The following is a 15,039-nucleotide window of genomic DNA, read 5'->3' as shown; positions in this document are numbered from 1 at the left end:
GGCAGAGAGAAGGAGAAACAGGCTCCCTGTTGAGCAGGAGCCCAGCCTGGGGTTTGATCTGGGTACTCTGGGATCATGACCTGAGCCGAAGGCAGACACTTAACTAAGTCACCCAGGTGCCCCAAAACTCATGCATTTTTTATGAAAGGGGAGTGGTTCATCATTTTATTAAAACAATTTAAGTTATGTACAAATGTAAGTATATCTATTTTGAAGCCTATTATTCTAGGTTCTATGCACACTCAAAATTAGTAACAGGTTTATAGGGGGGGGGAGAAAGAATTACTAGGGAATCCTAGGAATTTAAAGAATTTCTTCTCCACATCTTACATATCTATGGAATAGACCCAAAATATCCCAAATAATTGATGTTTCTAAGGGTGGGTTTGAATCCATAAGGATATCTTAAAGTATTTATATGAGCAATTATATACCCCATATCAGAAATTAGAAACACAGCTTAAAAATTTTTCACCAAAAAAGTTAAAAATATATAAACCTTGCTCTTATAAACCATTAACTCTTTATTTTTAATTATTTATTTGAGAGAAAAAGAGAAAGCAAAAGTAGGGGAGCGGCAGAAGGAGAAGCAGACTTCTCACTGAGCAGGGAAACCTGACATGAGCCTCAATCCCAGGACCCTGAGATCATGACCTGAGCAGAAGGCAGCCAATTAACCAACTGAGCCACCTAGGCACTCCATAAACCATTTATTCTAATTTAATTTTTTTATCTTATTTATTTTAATTGAATGATTTTATTATAAATTATAGTTATAAATAAACTTTATTTTCTGGAAAATTTTCTTATCCACAAATCACTGCAGATGAAAAATATTAAATTGTCTCTTTATTAAAATACTTCCAGAACTAGAACAAACAATCCTAAAATTCGTATGGAAGCACAAAGACTTCAAATAGCCAAAGCAACCTTGAAAAAGAAAAATAGAGCTGGAAACACCACAATTCCAGACTTCAAGTTAAATTATGAAGCAGTAGTAATTAAAACAGTATGGTACAGGCATAAAAAGAGACACAGAGGTTAATAGAATAGAAAAACCAGAAATAAACCACAATTATATGTCAGTTACTTAATCTTTGACCAAGGAGGAATGAATATACAATGGGAAAAAGACAGTCTCTTTAAAAAATAGTGTTGGGAAAACTGGACAGCCACATGGAAAAGAATGAAACTGGTCCACTTTCTTTCACCATACAGAAAAACAAACTCAAAAGGGATAAAAGACCTAAATTTGAGACCTGAAATCATATAAATCCTTGAAGAAGGCAGAGGCAGTACTCTCTCTGACATTGGTCATATCAACATTTTTCTAGATATATCTTTTGAGGCAAGGGAAATAAAAGCAAAAATGAACTATTAGGATTACATTAAAATTAAGAAGTTTCTGTACAGCAAAGGAAACAACCAACAAAACTAAAAGGTGATCAGGAAAAGATACTTGCAAGTGACATATCTGAGAAAGGGTTAGTATCCAAAATATGTAGAGAATTGATACAACTCAACACCCGAAAAACAAATTATCCAAATAAAAATGGACAGAAAACATGAATAAACATTTCTCCAAAAAAGACTTAAGATGGTCAGGAGACACATGAAGAGATGCTTAACATCACTCATTGTCAGGGAATACAGATCAAAACCACGATGTGTATCACCTCATACCTGTCAGAATGGCTAAAATAAAAAACACAAGAAACAAGAAATGTTGATGAGGATGTGGAGAAAAAGAAACCCTCTTGCACTGTTGATGGGAAGGCAAATTGGTGCAGATGTTGTGGAAAACAGTGTGGAGGGATGTATGAACCTATATGTTTATTGCAGTATTATTCGTAATAACCAAACTATGGAGGCAGCCCCAGTGTCCAGTGATTTAGATGAGTGGAGGTGTGGTATATATATATATATATCACGACCGAATATTATTTAGCCACAAAAAAGAATGTAGTCGTGCCATTTGCAATGACATGGGTGGAGCTATGGAGTATAATGCTGATCAAAATAAGTCAGTCAGAACAGAAAAATACCATATGATTTCACTCATATGTGGAATTTAAGAAACAAAACAAGCAAAGGAAAAAGAGAGAGAGAGGGAGACAAACCAAGAAAGATCCTTAACTATAGAGAACAAACCGATGTTTACCAGAGAGAAGGTGGGTGGAAGGACGGGGGAATAGGAGCAGGGATTAAAGAGTGAATTACCGTGATGAATAAAGAGAAAAGAAAAATAAATAAATAAAAGGAATGATTTCAAAAAATAAAATAAATAGAATACTTCTAATGTTACCCTTAAATCTGTATCACATAATACATATTAATACATTTATAAAATAAAATTTAGAAAATAGTGAATGTATAAATAGCAAACAAATTTACATTTCCAAAATATTTACTCTTCAAGAAAAAAACTGATCCAGGCATTTGGAGTCATTTAGAGAGGAATTAAAGTAGTAGTGATTTAAGTTTAGGCTTTGATTGCTGCCTTTTAGTTAATTAACTTTTAAGAAGAAACTATTGCTTTTGGCATTTAGTCAAATGTAAGTAAAGGCAGGCAGACGTTTACTGTTGTGTGTGTGTGTGTGTGTGTGTGTGTGTTTTTTACCAGTACACTTAGTGGACGTTAGGTATGGACCCAAATCTGTTAAATAGAGATGACACAGTCCAGAATCTGAAAATTACATCTTTTCAGTACATTAAGTTTCAATTTCTGGAAATGGAGCACAATGTAATATGGGAAATTTGAAAGTTATTTTGCTTTAAGATTTAAAAATAACTTCCTTGATGCCCCAAGGCTTAGAGTTCACGTAAATTATAACAGATACTTAGTCTCTGTATATATAAGCATATGTTTTGGATAAAAGTCACAAACCAAAAACAAAAGAGAAAAGCGTCACTGCTCATAGGCATTATGACTTTGAAAATTTCCTCTGCCTAAGACATTTCAAATTAGCTCACTGACCAAACTATCTTCTGACTTTCTGGCCTCAGAGCTATGATTTCTTCATCTGGATTTTTCTTCGGAAGGTGGCTATATAATGGGGAGGCCGGAAGAGTTTGAAATTTTGAAATAGTAATGAGCATTCTTTTATAACTTTCTATTAATTAGAGGCAGCTGACTTCATTGTTTTCTTTATTTTAAAAAATTCCTTCGGTGAGTGTTGAGGATTTTGATAAAGAGGCAAATGAGGAGTTATAGGGAGTATGGAGTCGGTGTTGTGGAAGATGTTAAACACATGATTTTAAGTCATTTAAGTCTGAGTGTGGAATATTGGCCATAGAGAGTTGTGTCCTTATGTTGCATTTTTACAATGTGATGCAAGAGTGAAAACCAAATTGGTGATAATCAAGGAATGTTGTAAACCTGTAGGTGATGAAGATCTTGATAATAACCTCCACTGAAAATCTTGGAGGATGGTAATTTTATAAGTTTTTTCTTAAATTGGCACTCACATGCAGTAAGTAGGAACTATTGTTGGTTTTCTGATTTTATATGAGAAATGCTCCATCAAAACTAAATTTTTGTCTCAAAAATAGCATTATTGATAGTAACCAAAGGACAGATGAACTGACTCTCTAAATCAAGGTCCTAGTCAGTGTTCAAAGCAGCAGTCTTAGATTGAATCATGACTTTTCAATAAAGTAATATTGTATTATTTCTTTCTTATCTTAATATAGTGATTCATAACCATATTATTAGGTCATTGCATTGATAACATGCCTGCAGTGAGGAGAAACTTTCAAAAGTAACCTACTTGGGTGTATCAAACTTAAAAAGTTACTCAATCTTTAAATATACTCAAGAACTATAAATATTTATTCTGGAGTAAGAGCTAATATGTAGTGATAGTTTTATGTATTTTTTTCCTCCACGTTTTTTTCTATGAAGCATGGATTTTGCTCTGTGTGTATCTCAGAGCATATCTACACATACCTCATTAATAGAGCATATGAAAATAGACATATATTTCAACTCATCAGTGTCTTAGATTGTCGCAGCCATGTGTTAAGGCTATGTCCTTTTCACTATACTGAATTGCTGATGTGAAACCAAACAGAGAGCTTATTTAGTTGATTTAGTTGATCTCTCTCTCTCTCTCTCTTTCAGTTGATCTCTAATTTTAGCTTTTAGTTTCAATGTTGCCCTCCCAGTTTGTCTCAGGATCTAATGTGTTTAATTTAGGAATCCATAAGACTTTAACTTGTCTAGACATTTACATATCTATGGACTAGTGTCTAGGACAACGTAGCCTAGGATTAAGCACATGTCTTGTCTAATATGTATTATGGGGGGGAATGAGGTAGATTACATTGCCCTGAATAAGAATTCATGATTAATTAGAATCACATTGATTATATTTTAATGTGCAACAAATATAGTATCATTTTTTTCTGGAAATGAGTGATAAAGACTTAGAATTTGGGGTTTATATAATATCCTGATAAGACATCTGTTGTGAACTGCTAGTAAAACTCATAAGGCCACACCAATACTCAGAATAGCATATTGCACAATTCAATGACCTTTGTAGGCTTTGGATCCTTTGTTGGAACTCTTACTCTGATGGAGTAAAGGAGGAGTGAGTAATGGTAAAAACAAGTTGATCAATGAGAAAAGAATACAACTAAATCCTGCTTCTGATAATTTTGTGACTAAACTGAAAGGATAATACTACAAGTCAGAGTTTCAATTTATTTACTTTTTTGCTTCTATTAAAAGTTCATTCATGCAAATTATATTGTTCCCAATGTGCCAGAACATTTCGTTAATAACAGGGAAATACCTCATTGCCAATGGGGTTGAACAGGCTCTCATCCACATTCCTATTTTATTTCAGCAGATTGAACTTCCCTTCCTTCCATTTCTCCTTTCTCTGCCACTAAAGGAGCATGCCTGCACGCACACAGACTTCATTCTTTCTTATTACTTGCCAGCTGTAAGGCTAAAATGCCAAGCTCTAAAATGTGTGTGTGTGTGTGTGTGTGTGTGTTTTCAAACAGCAGCAGCAGCAGCAACATCTGGATCTGTGCAACTTTAATCTTGGCTGGTTTCCTTCTTTTCTTTTTGGCCTTCCAGGCACCTGTGGACGTCCTGTACATACACAATGACATCAAACCGTAGCTGGAAATCTGATTCTCTTGGTATAATGAACAATGATTAGTTAGAAGCATGTAAAACCACAAACTGTGAGTAATAAAGAACAAGTTCCATACATTGTAGATAAGGGACAATGAAAACTTAACTTAAAAATTAAGTGACTTTAAAAACAGTTAATGAAAACTAGAGTCACCTGAATCTTTTTATTTTCAAACTTTATTATAAAATTGTGGGCTGAATTAAAAGCAGAAATGCCCCTTTTGTCTAAAGGGAAAGGTTCTTGTCATAAAATATTAAGCCTTGATTTTAACCTAAGAGAAATTTGGAGGGAAGCCAAAAAGTTCTTCCAAATACCCCTGGCAAATTTCTTAATCATCTTAGATACTTCTGGATTTTTTTTTTGATACCCCAAGGTTCCTGGTGTCTTTTTGAACTCCTAACTGAATGACTGCAAAGTGAGATTTGGAGAATACTCAGAAAAGCAATCAATAGTTACAAAAAGAAAACTCTGTCATAGGTATTGACTGCTTGAAACTCCATTCTACAAAGGTCATGGCATTCAAATATAAAACCTGAGATAGAGCCTTTGATCTGCAAAACCTAGCACTGTACGATTCTGGTCTTTCTTTTTATGGTATGGGCCAAGGCCCATCAGTTTGTTTTAAATGCCTTGGCTAACTTCCTTCAGATATGAATATCAAAGAGATAGATAGAGGACAAAATCCATCCCTATACTTTTGATTCTCTTTGATTTAATAAAATCCAAGCCATTCTTATGTCAGAATATAAAGGAGGGACCATTGTAATTGTTAGCAAGAATTCATGGAAGATTTGGGTAGAAAACTGTGCTTGTCAAATTCTAAAATAACCAGTCATTTAAGTGTGCAAAAAATAAATCTAATGCCACATGTAACATGGGGAGAAAAAGTGGTTGAAAGTAAGTAGTATCATCAGTGGCCGATGATTATTTTAGGTAGTAAAGGAAAAATAAATTAGGTAATATTTTTCAATGATAAAACACATGAAAGGATGCATGTATCTCTCCTTTCACCTGCTCACCAACTCCGCCATTGCCTTCATCATGTACATGCTCTTACGGGGTCCGCCTAAACTAATGGTCTTCCCTGGAAACAAGATGAGCAGATATTATGACTTACATGTGTGCCATTTTTTGTTATATATTGGCTTCGTTAGTTTTCTTAATTGTTTCAAAGTTTTGATATTAGCTTCCCCTTCCCTAATTGCTCAGCAAGTACATTAAAAGTCATCTATCTCACCCATATTCTTGATTTTTGATGTATTTGAGTTAATTGTCATCCTCACTTTGTGAATTATGTCATAAACATACTTAAGAATATGACTTAATTCACATTAATATATTTTTAAGACTCATTTTGAATTGCCAGTTAAGTGTATTTTAACAACAAAAATGAGCAGTAGAATATATATTCAGGGCATAACATATTTATTCCTGCTTAATATTAGCCACTGATAGTACAAAATAAATTGAATATAATTGGTTTTCTATTACTTTTAATTGAGTTACTTCTTACAAGAATTTATGTTTTCTATGTCGTACCTTTATTCTTATCCATTAGCTAAGTATGTGAGGCATCTGATGCTAATCATTGTTTGGCCCCAAATCCTTGTAATTGAATAAATCATATATCGGGGTCCATCAATTCAACCAGCAAGTACAAGTCTTAAATTTGCCAGAAAAATAATATCATAAAATTCTTGTAGGGTAGGACATAACTAATCTAAAGGCCACAAAGCTCCCATGTGAAGGCAGAAAGAGAAGAGCAAACACGTCCCATTAAATAACACAACTTTGGGAATTAGTCACTGTATTCTCTTTCCTTTTTCACTAAAGCATGTCATATATTGTTGACTTTAATAAGTGTTGTTCAGAAAAATATAGGGGTTTGGTGGAAAAACCATGGCCCTCATCTTATTTCAGCTTCTCATTGTTGTTCACTTGGATTATTACAATAGTCACCTGATCTGATTTCAATCCCTCTTCCAGGTTTCTGGGAACATGTTCCTTCCAAACCCCTGCAATGTTCATGTTTCTCCTCTGATTAAAATCTTCCTAAAGTCTTTTGCCATGACAACCTCTCAATCCTCATCTTTTGCCTACTTGTTTCATTAAAATGTATGTTTTGAAACACAAAACTGCACATAATTCTTTGAGCATTGAATGTTTTACTGTCTCCGTGACTTTATGATACTGTTAATTCAGCCTGGAATGTCCTTATTATTTTATCTAACGTGGCTTTGCTACATTCCCACGTGCCGGGCACAAGCCCATTAAGTCCCAGGTTAAAATAATTTCCTTCAGGAAACCTCCTATGAATATGAGTAGAGTTATTCACCCCATATTACCTCCGTATCTTCAGTTTAGTTACATCTTTGCACCCTTTTCCCTAATGAATTTACATTTGTCCCTCATTTGAGATTTTGTGATGCTTCAAAGCTGGAAGCGCATGTTATTCACACATGCATTTCCCGTGTCCAGCAGAGTGGGTGGTACCTACATGCTTAGCAATTATTTATTGAATGAACAAAGGAAAAAAGTGAATGGTCAAAATGAACAGAGGTCAGTACAACAAAGAATATTTTTAATCTCTATAAACGTGCCAAAGGTTGAAAAAGATGAGCTATAATCAATTCATTGTGGATCAGGGACTATCTCATTGGAAGAGAAACCTTCAGAAGTTACGTGTAGCAAGTACTGTTGTGTTTATCACATGTAAAAGTTTCTTATCCTGACAATTACTATCGATTTCCTCTTTCTTTCTGCCTCTTTCCCCCCTTTGCTTTCTTTTTTTTTTTTCCTCTTTCTTCTAAGAACTAAGCATGTATTATAAGCCAGAAACTTCTCTAGGACATGGTGTTAAAGGGGTCATTAATGTTTATTTATGGTTACCAAACTCTCTTGCGACAGTGCAAATGAGTTTTTGAAGTGTAAAGATGGGGACACTAAAACATTTTTTTTTCCACATAGACTGCCATAAAAAATAACTGGCCTCTCTTATTTCCAATGCTTGTTCGCATGACTCACTTCTGGTTCTCTGAGTAATGTTCCTAAAGATTATACTGGCTCTTTTATTTCTTTATAATTTACAAAATTACTTATTTGTGAAAAGGGAATTAAGTGAAATCTAATAACAGACCATAGAAAAGAATGGAGCCACCCATACGTTAAAGATTTAATTCATAAAAATCAAAACTGTAATCTATCAACCATTATCCCAACAAATTAGAAAATGCTATAAATTAGCTTTGTGTTATATTTATTTTGTTGTAAATGTAAGCAAATATTATGTCGTTCCCATTAATCCAGTTTTGAATATTATCACAGGCTAAAAGACCTTGCAAAAAAGAAATCAACCTTGAGGGTCATCCATTCAACAAATAGACCTTGTACTAAGCTGCTTTTCTATATTGAAGTTTGCTCCATTTGTATGCTTTTAGGCTTGAAATATGTGATTAAGTGCTACATTCTTTACATTAGCTAGTGATGGTGAAAGTGATGAAACAGGGTCTAGTTCAAAACAATGCTACTTTGAAAAAATAAACTCATTTATAAAATGGCAGTTATATAAATGGCGATTTTACGGATTTTAAAATCTCTTTTACATAGAATTATTTAATAGATCTTACAGGATTCAAGAATATTCTTACATACTCTCACATTGTCTCTGTTAGCGATTGTGCATGTTCTTTGATACTACCTTGACTCTCTGTGAAGGAGTCTAGTATAATTCTTGGCATACATTGAAGGCTCAGTATTGCCCCATTTCTTCTGCTTTTCTTTCTCCCTCAATCCCTTTCTCTTTCCTTCCCTCCCTCTATGCGTCAGGATACTACATTTAAGTGATGTCGTGCCAAATTATTCCAGCCCAAACTGACCACTTGTTTCCTAACTGCCACTGAACACACCTAGTGGCTTAGAAGTGAATGATATTATGAATTTTCTTTTGAAAAATAGTGTGGGATTCTTTCATATATGAATGTTCACCTACCTGGAAATAATGCATATCTGTTGAGGGCAGAGATCATCTCCTAAGCAGATTTTGCACATTTCAGACTGGCTCTTGTTTGTAAAATGGATCTATAATACTGTGCCCATAACAGGCTCTAACACTTTTTTTAAAAACAAATATTAAAATCTTACATCATACACATTTTTCAAAATACAATTAAAAAGAATCACGTAATATATATGAAAACATTTAATACACATATACCACTCATATATCCCATTTTCACAAGAATTTTTACAAAACAGAAATGAGTTACTCTAGGGGCCCCTGGGTGGCTCAGTCAGTTAAGCGTCTGCCTTCAGCTCAGGTCATGACCCCAGAGTGCTGGGATCGAGTCCCATGTCAGGCTTCCTGCTCAGTGGGGAGCCTGCTTCTCCCTCTCCCCTGGCCACCCCTACCCCCCACTCATGTTTTTTCTTGCTCACTCTCTCTCTCAAATAAATAAATAAAATCTTTTTAAAAAAAGAAATGATATATATATATATATCATATTATATATATAATATATATATAATTTTTTAACTATAGAGTGACTTTGGTTTACCCATTAGTTTTACATACATATCCCAGGCTGAAATAAGTCAAAAGCAAATAATTCAAGAATATGTTCATTTGTGGTTCATAAAACACTTAAATTTAGTCTATAATATTTTCCTTAAGTTATAGAATTGGCCAATTGAGAATTTGACTGAAAACCTTGATCTGACCAATACCACTGAGCCGGCTAGCATAGACAACCACCACCCTTCCTCTGAACTGCTGTAAAAGCAACTGAATCATCTCCATGCCTGCATAGGCGCCTTCCACAGTGCCTGCCCTGTCAAGTTGCAGAGTATCCTTTTAGAATACTCTGGACCATAGCAGTCCTACGTGCCACACTTTCCAGTTACTTTCACAGCTCCCCACAGCCTGTCAAGTCCTTCGAAGCTCACAGGCTCTTTGTGCTGTTTCTCTCCTACCTTTTATTTCATCTCTTACCATGCCCCTCATTCGGGCCACGAGAGACATGTGTGTCTCCTTGGGGTTCCTGAAATATTTCCACCTGTATACTTTGCATCTCTGCTGCCTCAGACTCTTCTCACGGATAATTTGTGGCTGCCTTTCTGCCTTAATTCAGGTCTCTGCAAGTGTGACCTTATGAGAGAGGTTCTCTATGGCCTTCCATTCTAAAACAGCACCTCTAGCCACTCTGTCTCTCCTTTGCCTCACTTTGATAGTGATTTTTTATATCATGTTATAATTTACTACTTCATTTATTTATTGTCTGTCACCTTTCCCTAGAATGTAAGCTTCATGAGCAAAAGGACTTTGCAAGGGGCCTGGGTGGCTCAGTGGGTTCAGTGTGGGACTCTTGGTTTCAGCTTGGGTTGTGACCTCAAAGGTCAGGACATCAAGCCCCTGTATGGGCTCTGCATTCTGCAGGGAGTCTATTGGAGAGTCCCTCTCCCTTTCCCTTGGCCCCTCCCCCTGCTTGCATGCTCATATTCTCTCTCTCTCTCTCAAATAAATAATCTTTTAAAAAAAGGATTTTGCTTCTCCATGATCTCAGCTCCAAAGTCTAAAACTGATGTATATATCATACATATGTATAGACATAGATATGTATATATTAATGTGCATACACCCATTCTCCTTGTTACAGTCTATATGCTTATTATAAAAAATAAAGATAAATGTAAATTATTACATATAAAGCACTTATTATATTAGCTATGCTCTTTCTTTTCATACTCTTTATTATGCAGTTACTGTCTTTTTCTTTCCACTGAACTATAAGTTCTTTGAAGGAGGAGGTTGATTACATCTGCTTAATTTTAGTCACTGCGACAATGCTGTGTACATGCCTTACATATTTTATCAAACCATAAAATTGTTGTATTGAATGTTGAAAGGACATTATTTTTGACATTACCTTTGCTATTGATAATTATAATGTAGTCAGGGATATTGTGAATCTTCTTACCATTCTCATTGATATTGTAGTCTATCTAGCTAGACATTTGGTACTTCACTTTTCATTAAGAATAGATACTAATTTTAAGACCACACGTTTTATGACAGATTTCACTCTCTTTGAAAAAAGAAGTAACTAGGGGCTCCTGGCTGGTTTAATTGGCAGAGCATGTGCCTCCTGATCTCAGGGTTGTGAATTTGAGCCCCACATTGGTGTAAAGATAACTTTTTTAAAAAAATCTTAGAAGAAGAAGAGGAGGAGGAATGAAAGAAGTTCAGGAATAATTTTCAAAATTTCCCATTAGGTATTTTTTAAAATGACATAGTTTGTTTTCTGGAATTCTAACTTGGTTAAGTATGATTGCCAGTGTATAAGTAATCATCATTTTGCTATTTATCAGCCAAAAACAACATTTGCTTTGTTTCAACCATATGTTCTTTTCTTTTTGCTCTATGACAATCTTGTTTTTGTTCATTCATTGGACCTGGCGGATGACTGTAAGGGTTTGAATTCCGAAGCCAATTCAGCATTAACTTTATATCCATGACCAATGTCAAATCTGAACTCTATCTAAGAACTGTTGAGTAATCCCACATTAATCTTCTCTGTGTCCCAGCTCTGACTAGCACTAATGAACAAAGTTTGATTGGAAACCCCAGCAGATTACTATCGTCCTATAGAGTTTGCTTTCGTCAGAAACCTCCCTATGGATTTATCCCACCCACCTAAGTCAGGCTGCTGTGGCTCAACAATATTTGAAAAGTTTTCATACATCCTGTAATTAAAGAAATCCTTGACTCATGGTGCCAGGAATGTAAGTGGGTCCCACTGTTATGCTAGTAAATACTAGTTCTCCAAATTGTTTTTATTTATTTACACATTTTGACGTTGTGTTGATTTACCATTTTTTGAAATGGGAAAGGTAATACATAATTAAAAACTTTTTAAAGATTTATTTCAAATCACACATAAAAGCTGAAATGCACCACTCTCTTGAAGAGAATAAACAGACACTCATGATTTTAAAGTATGTTTAAAATAAAAATATTTGACATAAATATTTTTATTGTGCAGATGTTGTGCTATAACAAAGAAAAATTCATAGGATATTACTTTTTGAATGTTATAATACCGAAGAAATTAAATGTTGAATTAAAAAGTAAAATCTTTAGTCTGTGTTGTATAAACTGAATGATGGTAATCAGCCATGATGCGTGACTAAGGCGCACATCTGTCCACATGATTTATGAGAGAATATAATCAGAGAATAAGTTCTCCATTTTTTAAAAAAACTACAGTTCATTGTAAGAAGCAGTCATGTTTACGTAGAAGCATGGAAGTATTTTTCATTTATACTATTTCTGTGGGGCTCTTTCCCCTTTTCCCTCTGAACTTAGTCTTTTCCACACATTGCAGGCTCCAAGTACCCCCTTGTGAACTTCCACTCAGGAAATGACACGATTTCTTCTCATTGGAGAAATGTTTTCTTTTTAAGAAGTGAATAGTACTTATATTCTGCTTTAGCTGGAGGTGGTCTGTGATACTTGGCATGCTTGATTACGTAATGGTTAATGTCAAAAGAACAGGTACCTTAAAAGTCTTGCTTAGGTGGATATTGGTAAACTTTAGCTACCTTGCCGCGGTGAATGGTATCTTCAGAGGAGGACTCAAGTTCTCCTGAGCATTTGGGGTCTTTGATTGGCCTACACATTACGGTATAGAGAAAAACACACTGTTAGTTCAATGCCAATGGTAGCTAGTCTGCAGAGATCATTTAGAAAAGAATCTTACCTTGTTACTCGGTAAGCACTTGTTATGCATTTAATTACATTCATAATTGATGACATTCATTTAAAGATTTGTTTAATCTTTACTACAAGCTCACAGTGTATTATTATTTCCCTTACTTCACAAGTTAGGGAACAGGCTAGAGTTGTAATCATTTGCCAGCGGCTGCCCAGCAAGTGAAATGGGGGAGTCACGTTTCCAGTCTAGGCCGTGTGACTCTGTGGGCCATGCCCATACCTGCTGTGCTCCTCGCCTGTTAGGAATGGAACCCCCGAGAATCCCTGGGTGGCTCAGTGCCCTAGAGCCTGCCTTTGGCCCGGGGCACCATCCTGGAGACCCGGGATTGAGTCCCGCATCGGGCTCCCTGCGTGGAGCCTGCTTCTCCCTCTGCCTGTGTCTCTGCCTCTCTCTCTCTCTCTCTCTATGTCTATCGTGAATAAATAAATAAAAATCTTAAAAAAAAAAGGAATGGAACCCCCTTTCTCAAATGCAGTCTTCTACAGGGAGCACCCCGAGAGTTTCAAGGTGATTGATGTGATATCTCATTGCTTTAAATCTTCAAAGACATTGTTTTGTATCTTTCTTAAAATATGCATATTTTCCATGAATACAATTAAAATGATGATAATCATGACATGAGATAATAATGATCCTTCACTGAGGGTTTACTTTTGAGAAGTATTTGTTCTACAAACGATGACTCACTTCTTGTCACAACACCACCGTGAAGTAGGTACTATTACTATCCCCACTCTATATATGATTAAGTTCACACAACTAATTATTTACATAGTGATGATTTGAATGCAGTCTGATCCCAGATCATGTGTCTTAAAAGTTATTGTCTTATAATTATGGCTCAATTGTACAGCAGAGAAAGATGGTGCTTTCCTTAAGCTCTGGAGCACTTTTATAAAATAGTAGCCCAATATTTTAATTTTACTAATAATTATCCCCCATCTTGTGTCAGAAAACATGTAAATGTAATTTAGGGGGAAAAGTTAGGAAAAACACATAAGAAAGAAATATTAATTAATAAATGTTTGTGAGATTAAATATGTAACCCTAATTTCACCAAAATATAAAAGTAAGGATGAGCTAAGATTGGAATTATCAAATTATACCTGACTTTATAAACTTTCTGTTCTCCTCCATAGATTGCATCCAAACCTCTTGGTTTTATCTAGGTGGACTAAAATGTAGGAGAGTGTAATTGTAATCAAATTGTTATTATCAAAAACTCTTGTCCTTGGGATGCCTGTGTGGCTCAGTAGTTGAGCGTCTGCCTTTTCTGCCAGGGCGTGATCCCAGGGTCCTGGGATCAAGTCCCACATCGGGCTCCCTGCATGGAGCCTGCTTCTCCCTCTGCCTATGTGTCTGCCCCTCTCTCTGTGTCTCTCGCGAATAAATAAATAAAATCTTAAAAACAAAAAAACCCTCATGCCTGAACTCAACAGTGAAGAACAAAATGTAGCTAAATACATATTTGACTAATCTTAGGTAATTCACCAGGTTCATGGCCACTGTGTATTTGGTATACCTGTGGCACAGACCTTTTTGTATATCTTATCATTTAATCTTCACAATAATCCTAAATGGAAATTGTAATCATACTGTTTATGCGGGGAAGAAAAAATGGAGGCACAGAGAGATTAAGTAACCTGCACTGGGGAACATAGCAAGTAAACTGGGAAAAGTACATGTGATTTCAAATCTCTGCTTTCTGACTCAGTCTTTCATCTTACATAACACAATTAAGTGAAGGCACATAGTTTATCTTTTTACTGTGAATTATAAATGTGTGTTGCCCAGCTCTTAATTTATACAAGTAACTGAGTTACAAAAGGAGAGATCAGTTTAAATGAAAAAATTAATGTTACAGTTCTCCTAGAACGAGAGGCCCACCACACCACACAATGCCATGTAAGGAACACCAAGTTTTGGTCAGGAGGTAGAAGCAGGAGCAGCTCGAGAACCTTAGGACAGAGCTTTAATGGTGTAAGGCAGAGAAGCAATGTAGGCTCCCCGCTACTGGGGAGCTCCCTAGAGGCCTGGTACCTCGCCCTGGGGTCATTTAGAGCAGAGGGATAGTGGCTTTATCTTTGAGTTAGATAAGGGGGAAGTGGAGATACAGC

At 35.6% G+C, this 15,039-nt stretch overlaps 1 protein-coding gene across 2 annotated transcripts in view; it reads left to right on the top strand.

Moving 5' to 3' along the window:
- The window catches only part of SEMA3A (semaphorin 3A), a 461,093-nt gene that overhangs the window by 121,650 nt on the left and 324,404 nt on the right, over window positions 1–15,039 (top strand). The window contains exon 3 of one of the 2 annotated variants that reach the window (XM_041723450.1): window positions 5,093–5,202. The exons of the other annotated variant lie outside the window; for it this stretch is intronic. The gene's annotated coding sequence lies outside the window, so the exon portion shown is untranslated. The remainder of the gene's footprint in view (window positions 1–5,092; window positions 5,203–15,039) is intronic. 2 annotated transcript variants of the gene reach the window in all.

This window comes from Vulpes lagopus, chromosome 11, assembly GCF_018345385.1.
Source record: "Vulpes lagopus strain Blue_001 chromosome 11, ASM1834538v1, whole genome shotgun sequence".
NCBI lineage: Eukaryota > Metazoa > Chordata > Mammalia > Carnivora > Canidae > Vulpes > Vulpes lagopus.
This window is presented reverse-complemented; position numbering and strand designations above follow the sequence as displayed.